The sequence below is a fragment of the Anabrus simplex genome, chromosome 4, assembly GCF_040414725.1.
Source record: "Anabrus simplex isolate iqAnaSimp1 chromosome 4, ASM4041472v1, whole genome shotgun sequence".
Classification (NCBI taxonomy): Eukaryota; Metazoa; Arthropoda; class Insecta; order Orthoptera; family Tettigoniidae; genus Anabrus; species Anabrus simplex.
Window position 1 is genome coordinate 457,615,378 of NC_090268.1, and position 12,216 is coordinate 457,627,593.

A 12,216-nucleotide genomic window follows, 5' to 3' on the forward strand; every position below is an offset into this window, starting at 1 on the left:
TTAAGCTAAAACCCAGTAGGGGATTAATATTAACAGCAGGGAACGTTGTGCAGAATCATTCAGTAAAGATGTAATGGCAGGGGGGGGGGGAAGAGGGCGTTCAGTATAATACACCATCAACCCAAGTACAGTGCATATTTAGCTCTATGTTATGTTATGCTCTCTCTGCTCTCTGTACCTTTATTTGGCCCTACAACTTGTCTCACCAAGTGAAGGAGATCTTACACATAGTTACTGTACTGTACTTAATTTCACGCTGACTTCAACTGCTAGTAGGATACGCACGTCGAACCATGCAGAAACCTGCACGATTTCAAACGACTGCCGACTAGATAGCGACTAGGCCGAAGAAAGAAAGGGCATCTTATAAATCGAGAGCGACAATTCATTTTCGAGGTTAGGGTTACCGCATGGTTCTCTTAGCCAAAGAAATCATGAAACCATTTTGCGAGTAAAAACTGATGTTACCTGAATTTTGGATACAGTTATTACTACCATCATCATCATCATCATCATCATCATCATCATCATCATCATCATACGCTACTCTGTATGATGAAGGTGGGTAGCAAGATCGAGTCTCGGCGCGATCAGTTGGCTTCAAATTCTGCTTCACCTCGTTCAGAGTATACATATTCAAGGTAAAAACAAGAGCTTCTCTCAAAAAATAAACTCCTATTGAAGGGTCATTAAACACAACTTCTTCTTCTTCTTCTTCTTCTTCTTCTTCTTCTTCTTCTTATTATTATTATTATTATTATTATTATTATTATTATTATTATTATTATTATTATTATTATTATTATTATTATTATTATTTTCCTTTCTTTCTTTCTTTCTTTCTTTCTTTCTTTCTTTCTTTCTTTCTTTCTTTCAGGACCATTTAAGTGAGATGTTAGCTGTATGAGTGTTGCAGCACCTCAAACCTTTACATTTTTTCCTTGTAAGTTGTGGCAATGTCTTGCAGAGAAGTTTGTTGGGAAACCATGGTCCTTCCTTCCTTCCTTCCTTCCTTCCTTCCTTCCTTCCTTCCTTCTTTCCTTCCTTCCTTCCTTCCTTCCATCCATCCAATAAATCTGCTGAGTTGCTGTCTCAAAGGGTCTCTCATCCTAAAGAAATTTGACCGAAGGTAAGGGATGTTGCCAGGTCTATCAAACTGACAGACTTATCATCTCCTGGTACAGGAAATCTGTTCTTTGAAGAGTCTGGACTGACTGCCCCTTCCTCCGTCACGGTGTTCTCAATCCTGCCTTCGCAGCCCACTGGAGGCAGTAAGATACGACTCACAATGCCTCCATCCAGCAGGCGAGGGGTGAAGCCTCTCCTGAGGCGGTACAGGCTCTGTAGCGAACTGGAAATTTAATTATGCCCTAAGAAACATCTAGAGGTTCCCTTGGGCAGGCTGTCCCTTTTCCCAACCTGAGCTTTCGACCCCCGACAGGGGCTGAAAGCTGCTGGATGTGAGAGACTGTACAGAGTTGAGAGCCTTATAAATAGAGGCCTAAAGGCTAGGACTTTACGAGATTGGCGCTACCTGCAGGAAAGCAGGAGTCGAACGAGTCATGGAGGCTAGCTTCTAACTTATGTCCTTTATCCTGTAGGTCCTTTCAAGCAAAGCTACAAGAGGCAGATTACAGCAGGTCTGCTTCACTCTGTGGAAAACTACCTAAAGGCTGACTTGCCTTTGCTCTCACTCGGAAGGGGTTAGAGCCTGAGGATGGCCGTTCAGCTCCATTGCTAGAGGAAGGATTGGGCTTCCTTCAGGTAAGAGGGGGTCACTCCCGGGGGCGTCGCGACGACGACGGCCGCCCCTAAACGTCGGCATGGAGAGGCGGCTGGTGAAATGCTGCCCATCGAACGCACCTCCATCAGGACGCCCGAAGCAAGGTGACGAGTACTTCTGCCACCTGAGGAGCAGCGTCAAACCTTTGACTATCCCTTCCTAACCGAACCCTGATTGTAACCCACCCCTTAAAGACGCAGGGAGCACGAGAAAGGAGCTAGGAAGCACGTCCCCAACTTGTCGCCGCGCAACCCACCCGACAGCCAGCCACTGCTGTTTCCTGCGCGGTCCGAGTAGCCTGATACACTCAGATAACCAGGGGAGAGCGCGAACACATTCTGATCGTGACCATGGCTGACACAGCAACAGCATCGGCAGCATCTGCACCCGCCTCGGCTCCGGCCCAGGCGTCGCCCAAGAAGAGCAAGGCTTCTGCATCGAAGAAACCTCGCACCAAGCCTGCCCATCCGAAAACCTCCGAGATGGTGGGCAGTGCCATCAAGAGCCTAAAGGAACGAGGTGGATCTTCTCTGCAGGCTATCAAGAAGTACATCTCTGCCAACTACAAGGTGGACTCTGAGAAGCTGGCCGCTTTCATCAAGAAGTACCTGAAATCTGCCGTGGCTTCCGGAGAGCTGGTCCAGACCAAGGGGAAGGGAGCTTCAGGTTCCTTCAAGCTCGCTTCGGCTGCCAAGCCGGAGAAGGCCAGCGCAGCCCCTGTCAAGCGGTCCGCTGCCCCCAAGGAGAAGCGCATCCCCAAGGCGAAGAAGGCTGGTGGAGCCAAGGCTGCAGCCAAGAAAGCCATTTCCAAAAAGCCTGCTGAGAAGAAGAAGGCCGCTCCTGCTCCCAAACCCAAGCAGAAGGCTCCTTCCAAGGCTAAGAAGGCCGCCAAGGTGCCCACTAAGAAGCCTAAGGCACCTAAGCCTAAAAAGGCCGCTAAGCCCAAGGCCTCGCCTAAAAAGGCTCCAGCAAAAAGGAAGTGAGGACATTTCGTGTTCTTGCTTCCTTCTACACGCACCTCTTGCTCTCGTAAGAGCAGAGGAAAAACGGCCCTTATCAGGGCCATCAATTTTATTCCCCAAGAGAGCATATTATGTCAGTCACTGTCCAAGGCTGGAACCCTGGCCTCTCCTATCTCTGCCTCCTAAACAGGCTAGTTTGTCTCATTGCGGGGCGACTCACTCTTCGAATTTCATTATTATTGTACTTGACTACATTTTTCTTTATCCTTACTTACTGCACTTTTGCTGTTGCTGTTGTTGTTGTTATTATTATTATTATTATTATTATTATTATTATTATTATTATTATTATTATAACTATCACCTCCTAGATATTAATTAATGAATTATTGTACTCAGTACTCAAGATTATTATTATTATTATTATTATTATTATTATTATTATTATTATTATTATTATTTTCTGTTACTCTTAGATTTTTCCTTGAACCTAGAGGAACCACTAGCTTTTTTTTTTTCTTTTCGTTTTCCTTCTATCCTAGACCAGAGAGACAATAACTACTCTTCTAGGAAATTTTGGTGGCCCTGAAAAGGGCCGTTTGGTAAAGCTCCAGCCATAAGACAAGCACCGGACTTAGGCACGTTCGCCACGGATGCGGCGGGCGAGCTGGATGTCCTTAGGCATGATGGTGACACGCTTGGCGTGGATGGCACACAAGTTGGTGTCTTCAAAAAGACCCACCAGGTAGGCCTCACTGGCCTCCTGCAAGGCCATGACAGCCGAGCTCTGGAAGCGCAGGTCGGTCTTGAAGTCCTGAGCTATCTCTCTCACCAGCCGCTGGAAGGGCAGCTTGCGGATCAGAAGCTCAGTGCTCTTCTGGTAGCGCCTGATCTCACGCAGGGCCACGGTGCCGGGCCTGTAACGATGAGGCTTCTTCACTCCTCCGGTGGCAGGCGCGCTCTTACGGGCAGCCTTGGTGGCCAGTTGCTTGCGCGGGGCCTTGCCTCCGGTAGATTTACGTGCAGTCTGCTTAGTACGGGCCATCACGTGCTCACTGTCGACTCGTCCCAGGAAGAATGGTGCGGGGGCTTGCTGCCCGGCTGTTTTATTGCTTCGCTTCCCCCACCCTCGGTAGCAGCTGCACTCCCATTGGCCGGGCGGTGCTGACGTCACCGGGGCCAGGCACTTTCAACAAAAGCGAGGGGTCGCGAGTGCCAGCCGCATTCTAGCTCTGAACTCGCAGCTCTACTGATCTATCATGACCGGACGAGGCAAGGGAGGCAAGGGACTCGGCAAAGGAGGCGCCAAGCGTCACAGGAAGGTGCTCCGAGACAACATCCAGGGCATCACTAAGCCTGCCATCAGACGTCTCGCTCGCAGAGGTGGAGTCAAGCGTATTTCGGGACTTATCTACGAGGAGACCCGTGGCGTGCTCAAGGTATTCCTGGAGAACGTTATCCGGGATGCCGTCACCTACACCGAGCACGCCAAGAGGAAGACTGTGACCGCCATGGATGTCGTCTATGCTCTCAAGAGGCAGGGACGCACCCTGTACGGTTTCGGTGGTTAAGTCTCCTCCGAGCGTGCTCCCGTTTGTGAGCATGCAGTATTTAAAAAACGGCCCTTTTCAGGGCCACCACTTACCTCTCAAAAGAGCACAGAGTCCCACTTACAGTACTCCTCTAACGTAGCTTGCGCTATTCTCCCTCTCAAAACAGTCATCTCCCCGAAACCTGCACGGAAAAAAAAGCCCTCATTATCAGTTATGATGTCTACATTTTAATGCTAACAAGAGAAAACAAACATTATCTTCCTTGCCGTGCACATCTGATACACAAAGTATTGTAAATATACTACTTTAAGTATCCTTTCCTCTCTAGTTAAGTGTGTGTTCTTACATGCATAGGTCGGTAGTATCCAGCAGTCAAGAACAGAATTATACAGCATTAATGAAATGAAATCTATAATGTACTTCCTTCTTCCTTCCCTTCTGAAAATTAAATATTAAGAGGGGCCTGGAGCTACTTCACTCATTTCCCCCTTAAATAAATAACCTCAAAGGTAAGGCTATTCTTGTGCTCTCCTGGCTAATGTTACAGATGCCCTCATATTTGCAGTGTCTCATTATTGTTATTATTATCATTATTATTAGGAGAGTTGTCTGAACTGCTCTATCACTTCAGGATTTTTCCATACTTCTGTAAGATAGCTATACCAGCATGATAGACAAACAGCTCTTATCTTAAGGTGTTGGTGGCCCTGAAAAGGGCCGTTTATTTATATTTTTCCGGTGAGCCAACGCCCTGACCGAGAACAGGAACTTAAGCCTTCTTCTCAGTCTTCTTAGGCAGGAGCACTGCCTGGATGTTGGGCAGAACACCACCCTGGGCAATGGTCACTCCGGACAGCAACTTGTTCAACTCCTCGTCGTTACGGATGGCCAACTGTAAGTGACGAGGGATGATCCTGGTCTTCTTGTTGTCACGGGCTGCATTGCCCGCCAACTCAAGAACTTCAGCTGCCAGGTATTCCATGACTGCGGCCAGGTACACAGGAGCCCCAGCACCCACTCGCTCAGCGTAGTTTCCCTTGCGGAGGAGACGGTGGATACGGCCGACAGGGAACTGCAGGCCTGCACGGCTGGAGCGACTCTTGGACTTGCCCTTAACTTTTCCTCCCTTTCCTCGTCCTGACATGATGCTCTGCTGCTCTACTTCGAAAATGATACCGAATCACTCTGCGCACCAGTTTTGTAGCCTGCAAGGTTGCTCAACGTTACGAGCCAACCAATAAGGCTGCAGTAAGCTTGCGCTCATTGGCTAGTCGCATGCAGCCCTCTCGGTCTTAAAAAGAATTGCAAGGGGCCCGCAAAATTTACTTTCTAGGAGACATCCGAGACAACCATGCCACCCAAGACAAGCGGAAAGGCAGCCAAGAAAGCCGGCAAGGCCCAGAAGAACATCTCCAAGGGAGACAAGAAGAAGAAGCGCAAGAGGAAGGAAAGCTATGCCATCTACATCTACAAGGTGCTTAAACAGGTACATCCTGATACTGGCATCTCCAGCAAGGCGATGAGCATCATGAACAGCTTTGTCAACGACATCTTCGAGCGCATCGCCGCTGAGGCTTCCCGTCTGGCCCACTACAACAAGCGCTCCACCATCACCAGTCGGGAGATCCAGACTGCCGTCCGCCTCCTGTTGCCCGGTGAGCTGGCCAAGCACGCCGTCAGTGAGGGTACCAAGGCAGTTACCAAATACACCAGCTCCAAGTAAGGTGCCAGGTTTTCTGCCTTGCTGCATTCTTAACAAACGGCCCTTTTCAGGGCCACCACACCTTTAAAAAAAAGAGCAGCATCTGTTAGCCTTGTTATCAACTCCACTCTGATTTTATCTATCTGTCCTACTTCATATACATCGAAAGACAGTGCAAAACATTCAAATCATAAGCTAACGAGGGAAGAACTACTACTACTACTACTACTACTACTGCATTACCTTATTGCTAAAAATCCTCCTGCTTTGTCCTTTACAATGAAAACCAGACCAACCCCCATGGCACTACAGCCCCTAAGCAAGCAGGCTGAGTGGACCTCAAAGCAGCCATTAGAACGAGGTAAAATTCCTTTGCCTGGCCGGGAATTGAACCCGGGCCCCCCAGCTACGAGGCAGGCACGCTGCCCCTGCGCTACAGCGCCGGCCCCTTCACAACCACCTTCAGTAATTATTATTATTATTATTATTATTATTATTATTATTATTATTATTATTATTATTATTATTATTATTATTACAACCCTAGACACTTCCCGTGTGTGTGTGCGCGCGCGCGCCAGCGCGCGCGTTTTTTTGGGGTTAGGTTACGAGAAGTGGGGTTAAGTCGAGTTAGGTTACGTTTCGCCGCGGAGCGCGACAACCACCCGCGCCCGCTCCGCGACGGCGACCTCCGAGCACACCCCTGCACCATTGCCAACGCCCCCGCGCCACAAAGACCTCCAGGAAACTCGCTTTGCGGTTCGTATGGACGTTTCAAGCTCCGTTCTCTCGCCAACGGCCATACCATGTTGAATACACCGGTTCTCGTCCGATCACCGCAGTTAAGCAACATTGGGCGTGGTCAGTACTTGGATGGGTGACCGCTTGGGAACACCACGTGCCGTTGGCTCAATTCCCTTTTTACCAAGTTTCCCAGTCCCAGTACGACAACTTACTTTCAACTTTTGCCTCAGGCCAGCAGAAATTGCTTAAATCACGTTTTTTGTTACGTCTGAAACTAGCTAGACCTTTTGCTGCTCTTCGACCCCGTGTGGCTATACAGGAACGAAGCTTAGCGTAGTATTGCATTTCCTCCTAGGTGACCGGCCTAACCTGGCGGCGGCGACATCATTATTATTATTATTATTATTATTATTATTATTATTATTATTATTATTATTATTATTATTATTATTATTCGTGTCTCTCTCTCTCTCTCTCTCTCTCTCTCTCTCTCTCTGTGTGTGTGTGTGTGTGTGTGTGTGTGTGTGTGTGTGTGTGTGTCGACCTAGGGGACCCTTGCTGAGCCTAGCACCGCTTCCAATTACTCGTGCCAGGATTTTAACTTTCGTACCTCCTATCGTACGTCCCTATGTCTAAACTTGCTGTTCTTATTCTTTTAGGTTAGTGTAGCTTATCCTGCAGGCCTCTTATGGCACATAACATCATTCTACGTCCTATTTCTCCCAATATTAAGATTATTAAAGGGCGGAACGAGGCTTCCAAACTCCCCGCCCACCTTGAAAATCGCGAGGAAGGTGGTTTCCATGCAACGTCATCGACACTGTCGTGATTACAATGAAAGCCATGTCCTAGCAACCGACCGCGGCATTTAGCAGCCCCTCAAAGAGTCGAACAATTTCCTTTTATGTTCTTCCAGGTAAGTAGCTATTCAAATTACGACACGGTTCGGCAATAAGTTACAAGTTTGTAGTACGCTCGTGTCTCTCCCGGGCTTCCTTACGAACGGTAGGGCACCAGTGCAGTACAGTGGCCTACACACAGCCCGCTATCTTCGAAGTGCGTGTGTTGCGATGTAACGTAGTTTTGAAGCCTAGGAACTTGTAAAACTCTTTCATTTCTATCAAAGACGAGACGCCCTTCAAATAAGACTGAGAAGGTAACCTTTTGACGACAAGGGTTAGTTCAAAGAGTCGTGACGTTTTAGGTTAGGTGAAGGGAGGAAAGCACTCGTTTTTGTTGTTTGTACGTCAGCTGACCGATCTTTTGGCAAGTGATAAATTGAGTAGAACGAATCGGAACTCCGGATAGTTACTGTTACCGTCCTAGAATTAAAATTAGACCATTCTGAGCCCTACTTGACAGGTTCGACACCGGCTCACTCGCGTGATATTTCGATGGTCTGTAGATATGGGCGCATAAAAAGAACTCCTGCGGGACAAACTTCCGGCACCTCGGCATCTACGAAAGGCGTAAGATAATAGTGAACATAACCTTACTAGTAGTACCACCACCACCATTACTGCTACTAATACGACTATTACTTAAGGCAGTGGACAATTTCGAACTCAAGCAATAATGTGTCCATTTGCTGACCACCTGATCACTGCCTCTTGCCTTACTACTACAGGCTAGCGTTCAAGGAAAGAAAGAAAGAAAGAAAGAAAGAAAGAAAGAAAGAAAGAAAGAAAGAAAGAAAGAAATAAGTTACCGTTCTTCCCAAGTCAGGTTAGGATTTCTGCATCAGACACGGCTAGGGCTGATCGTGGATCTACTAATACCTAACATGCTCAATTGTGCACCGTTATATCATCACCAGTCGTGAAGTCACAGCTGCATCTTCTAATTACAGGGTAGATGCTACATATTTTGGGCAATATATAACCCAGGTTTGGCTTGGATAACCTAAAAATATTCAGGTACTGGGTCTGGCCTGGTTATATCAAGTGTCACCCTAGATCAGCAGGGCTAAGAATCATCAGGTCTCTGTCATGAATTTAAATGGCTTAGTACCCCTCATTATGGTGTACCTCTCTTCATATTTGAGGGAAGAGGAGTAAAACTTAAAACTTTATTGCCTGTCTTAAACCAACTGCTTTCTTTGGGGTATTGTCTAGCACAAACTTCTAAGGCGACCACATCACCCAGCCCGATGCTCGAATACTGCTTGGGCAGGGGTGTAGGTGGTGGTTAGTGGTTGCAAGAAGGGTCCTGGAAGGGAGGGATAATAAGCCAGTACGCCACTTGCTCTTAAGTCTGTACCTTTCATTATACGGTTTCATTAACTATTTTTTACACCTGCCCTGTAGTATGGTACCATTTAGTAAGAGGTCTCTAGAGTTTGGCCTAGTACAACCTTCAATGAAAGTAGTTTTCAGGAGTGGTTAGGTACCCCTATACTTACTTTCTTTCTTTCTTTCTTTCTTTCTTTCTTTCTTTCTTTCTTAGATTACAAGGTGTCGGTAAAACAGCTGATCGTTGCTTATGTACAAAAAAATGTTCATACATGGGCTTTCATTCGCTGAGGTAAATGATAATGATAATAATAATAATAATAATAATAATAATAATAATAATAATAATAATAATAATGGCAAGAACACAAAGGGTCCTTTTCTCTGCAGCTGATTTTTAGCATGAAGGACAGAGGCTGTCATGATGATGATGATTACCGAGTGATACCGTTAAGCTAAAACCCAGTAGGGGATTAATATTAACAGCAGGGAACGTTGTGCAGAATCATTCAGTAAAGATGTAATGGCAGGGGGGGGGGGGAAGAGGGCGTTCAGTATAATACACCATCAACCCAAGTACAGTGCATATTTAGCTCTATGTTATGTTATGCTCTCTCTGCTCTCTGTACCTTTATTTGGCCCTACAACTTGTCTCACCAAGTGAAGGAGATCTTACACATAGTTACTGTACTGTACTTAATTTCACGCTGACTTCAACTGCTAGTAGGATACGCACGTCGAACCATGCAGAAACCTGCACGATTTCAAACGACTGCCGACTAGATAGCGACTAGGCCGAAGAAAGAAAGGGCATCTTATAAATCGAGAGCGACAATTCATTTTCGAGGTTAGGGTTACCGCATGGTTCTCTTAGCCAAAGAAATCATGAAACCATTTTGCGAGTAAAAACTGATGTTACCTGAATTTTGGATACAGTTATTACTACCATCATCATCATCATCATCATCATCATCATCATCATCATCATCATACGCTACTCTGTATGATGAAGGTGGGTAGCAAGATCGAGTCTCGGCGCGATCAGTTGGCTTCAAATTCTGCTTCACCTCGTTCAGAGTATACATATTCAAGGTAAAAACAAGAGCTTCTCTCAAAAAATAAACTCCTATTGAAGGGTCATTAAACACAACTTCTTCTTCTTCTTCTTCTTCTTCTTCTTCTTCTTCTTCTTCTTCTTCTTCTTATTATTATTATTATTATTATTATTATTATTATTATTATTATTATTATTATTATTATTATTATTATTATTATTTTCCTTTCTTTCTTTCTTTCTTTCTTTCTTTCTTTCTTTCTTTCTTTCTTTCTTTCAGGACCATTTAAGTGAGATGTTAGCTGTATGAGTGTTGCAGCACCTCAAACCTTTACATTTTTTCCTTGTAAGTTGTGGCAATGTCTTGCAGAGAAGTTTGTTGGGAAACCATGGTCCTTCCTTCCTTCCTTCCTTCCTTCCTTCCTTCCTTCCTTCCTTCTTTCCTTCCTTCCTTCCTTCCTTCCATCCATCCAATAAATCTGCTGAGTTGCTGTCTCAAAGGGTCTCTCATCCTAAAGAAATTTGACCGAAGGTAAGGGATGTTGCCAGGTCTATCAAACTGACAGACTTATCATCTCCTGGTACAGGAAATCTGTTCTTTGAAGAGTCTGGACTGACTGCCCCTTCCTCCGTCACGGTGTTCTCAATCCTGCCTTCGCAGCCCACTGGAGGCAGTAAGATACGACTCACAATGCCTCCATCCAGCAGGCGAGGGGTGAAGCCTCTCCTGAGGCGGTACAGGCTCTGTAGCGAACTGGAAATTTAATTATGCCCTAAGAAACATCTAGAGGTTCCCTTGGGCAGGCTGTCCCTTTTCCCAACCTGAGCTTTCGACCCCCGACAGGGGCTGAAAGCTGCTGGATGTGAGAGACTGTACAGAGTTGAGAGCCTTATAAATAGAGGCCTAAAGGCTAGGACTTTACGAGATTGGCGCTACCTGCAGGAAAGCAGGAGTCGAACGAGTCATGGAGGCTAGCTTCTAACTTATGTCCTTTATCCTGTAGGTCCTTTCAAGCAAAGCTACAAGAGGCAGATTACAGCAGGTCTGCTTCACTCTGTGGAAAACTACCTAAAGGCTGACTTGCCTTTGCTCTCACTCGGAAGGGGTTAGAGCCTGAGGATGGCCGTTCAGCTCCATTGCTAGAGGAAGGATTGGGCTTCCTTCAGGTAAGAGGGGGTCACTCCCGGGGGCGTCGCGACGACGACGGCCGCCCCTAAACGTCGGCATGGAGAGGCGGCTGGTGAAATGCTGCCCATCGAACGCACCTCCATCAGGACGCCCGAAGCAAGGTGACGAGTACTTCTGCCACCTGAGGAGCAGCGTCAAACCTTTGACTATCCCTTCCTAACCGAACCCTGATTGTAACCCACCCCTTAAAGACGCAGGGAGCACGAGAAAGGAGCTAGGAAGCACGTCCCCAACTTGTCGCCGCGCAACCCACCCGACAGCCAGCCACTGCTGTTTCCTGCGCGGTCCGAGTAGCCTGATACACTCAGATAACCAGGGGAGAGCGCGAACACATTCTGATCGTGACCATGGCTGACACAGCAACAGCATCGGCAGCATCTGCACCCGCCTCGGCTCCGGCCCAGGCGTCGCCCAAGAAGAGCAAGGCTTCTGCATCGAAGAAACCTCGCACCAAGCCTGCCCATCCGAAAACCTCCGAGATGGTGGGCAGTGCCATCAAGAGCCTAAAGGAACGAGGTGGATCTTCTCTGCAGGCTATCAAGAAGTACATCTCTGCCAACTACAAGGTGGACTCTGAGAAGCTGGCCCCTTTCATCAAGAAGTACCTGAAATCTGCCGTGGCTTCCGGAGAGCTGGTCCAGACCAAGGGGAAGGGAGCTTCAGGTTCCTTCAAGCTCGCTTCGGCTGCCAAGCCGGAGAAGGCCAGCGCAGCCCCTGTCAAGCGGTCCGCTGCCCCCAAGGAGAAGCGCATCCCCAAGGCGAAGAAGGCTGGTGGAGCCAAGGCTGCAGCCAAGAAAGCCATTTCCAAAAAGCCTGCTGAGAAGAAGAAGGCCGCTCCTGCTCCCAAACCCAAGCAGAAGGCTCCTTCCAAGGCTAAGAAGGCCGCCAAGGTGCCCACTAAGAAGCCTAAGGCACCTAAGCCTAAAAAGGCCGCTAAGCCCAAGGCCTCGCCTAAAAAGGCTCCAGCAAAAAGGAAGTGAGGACATTTCGTGTTCTTG

At 47.3% G+C, this 12,216-nt stretch overlaps 1 non-coding gene across 1 annotated transcript; it reads left to right on the top strand.

Annotated features, from left to right (window-relative positions):
- Window positions 1-6,791: 6,791 nt before the first annotated feature.
- On the top strand, window positions 6,792-6,910 carry LOC137500675 (5S ribosomal RNA). Its single transcript, XR_011018184.1, has one exon. It is a non-coding gene; the product is annotated as a 5S ribosomal RNA (ribosomal RNA).
- Window positions 6,911-12,216: the final 5,306 nt, after the last annotated feature.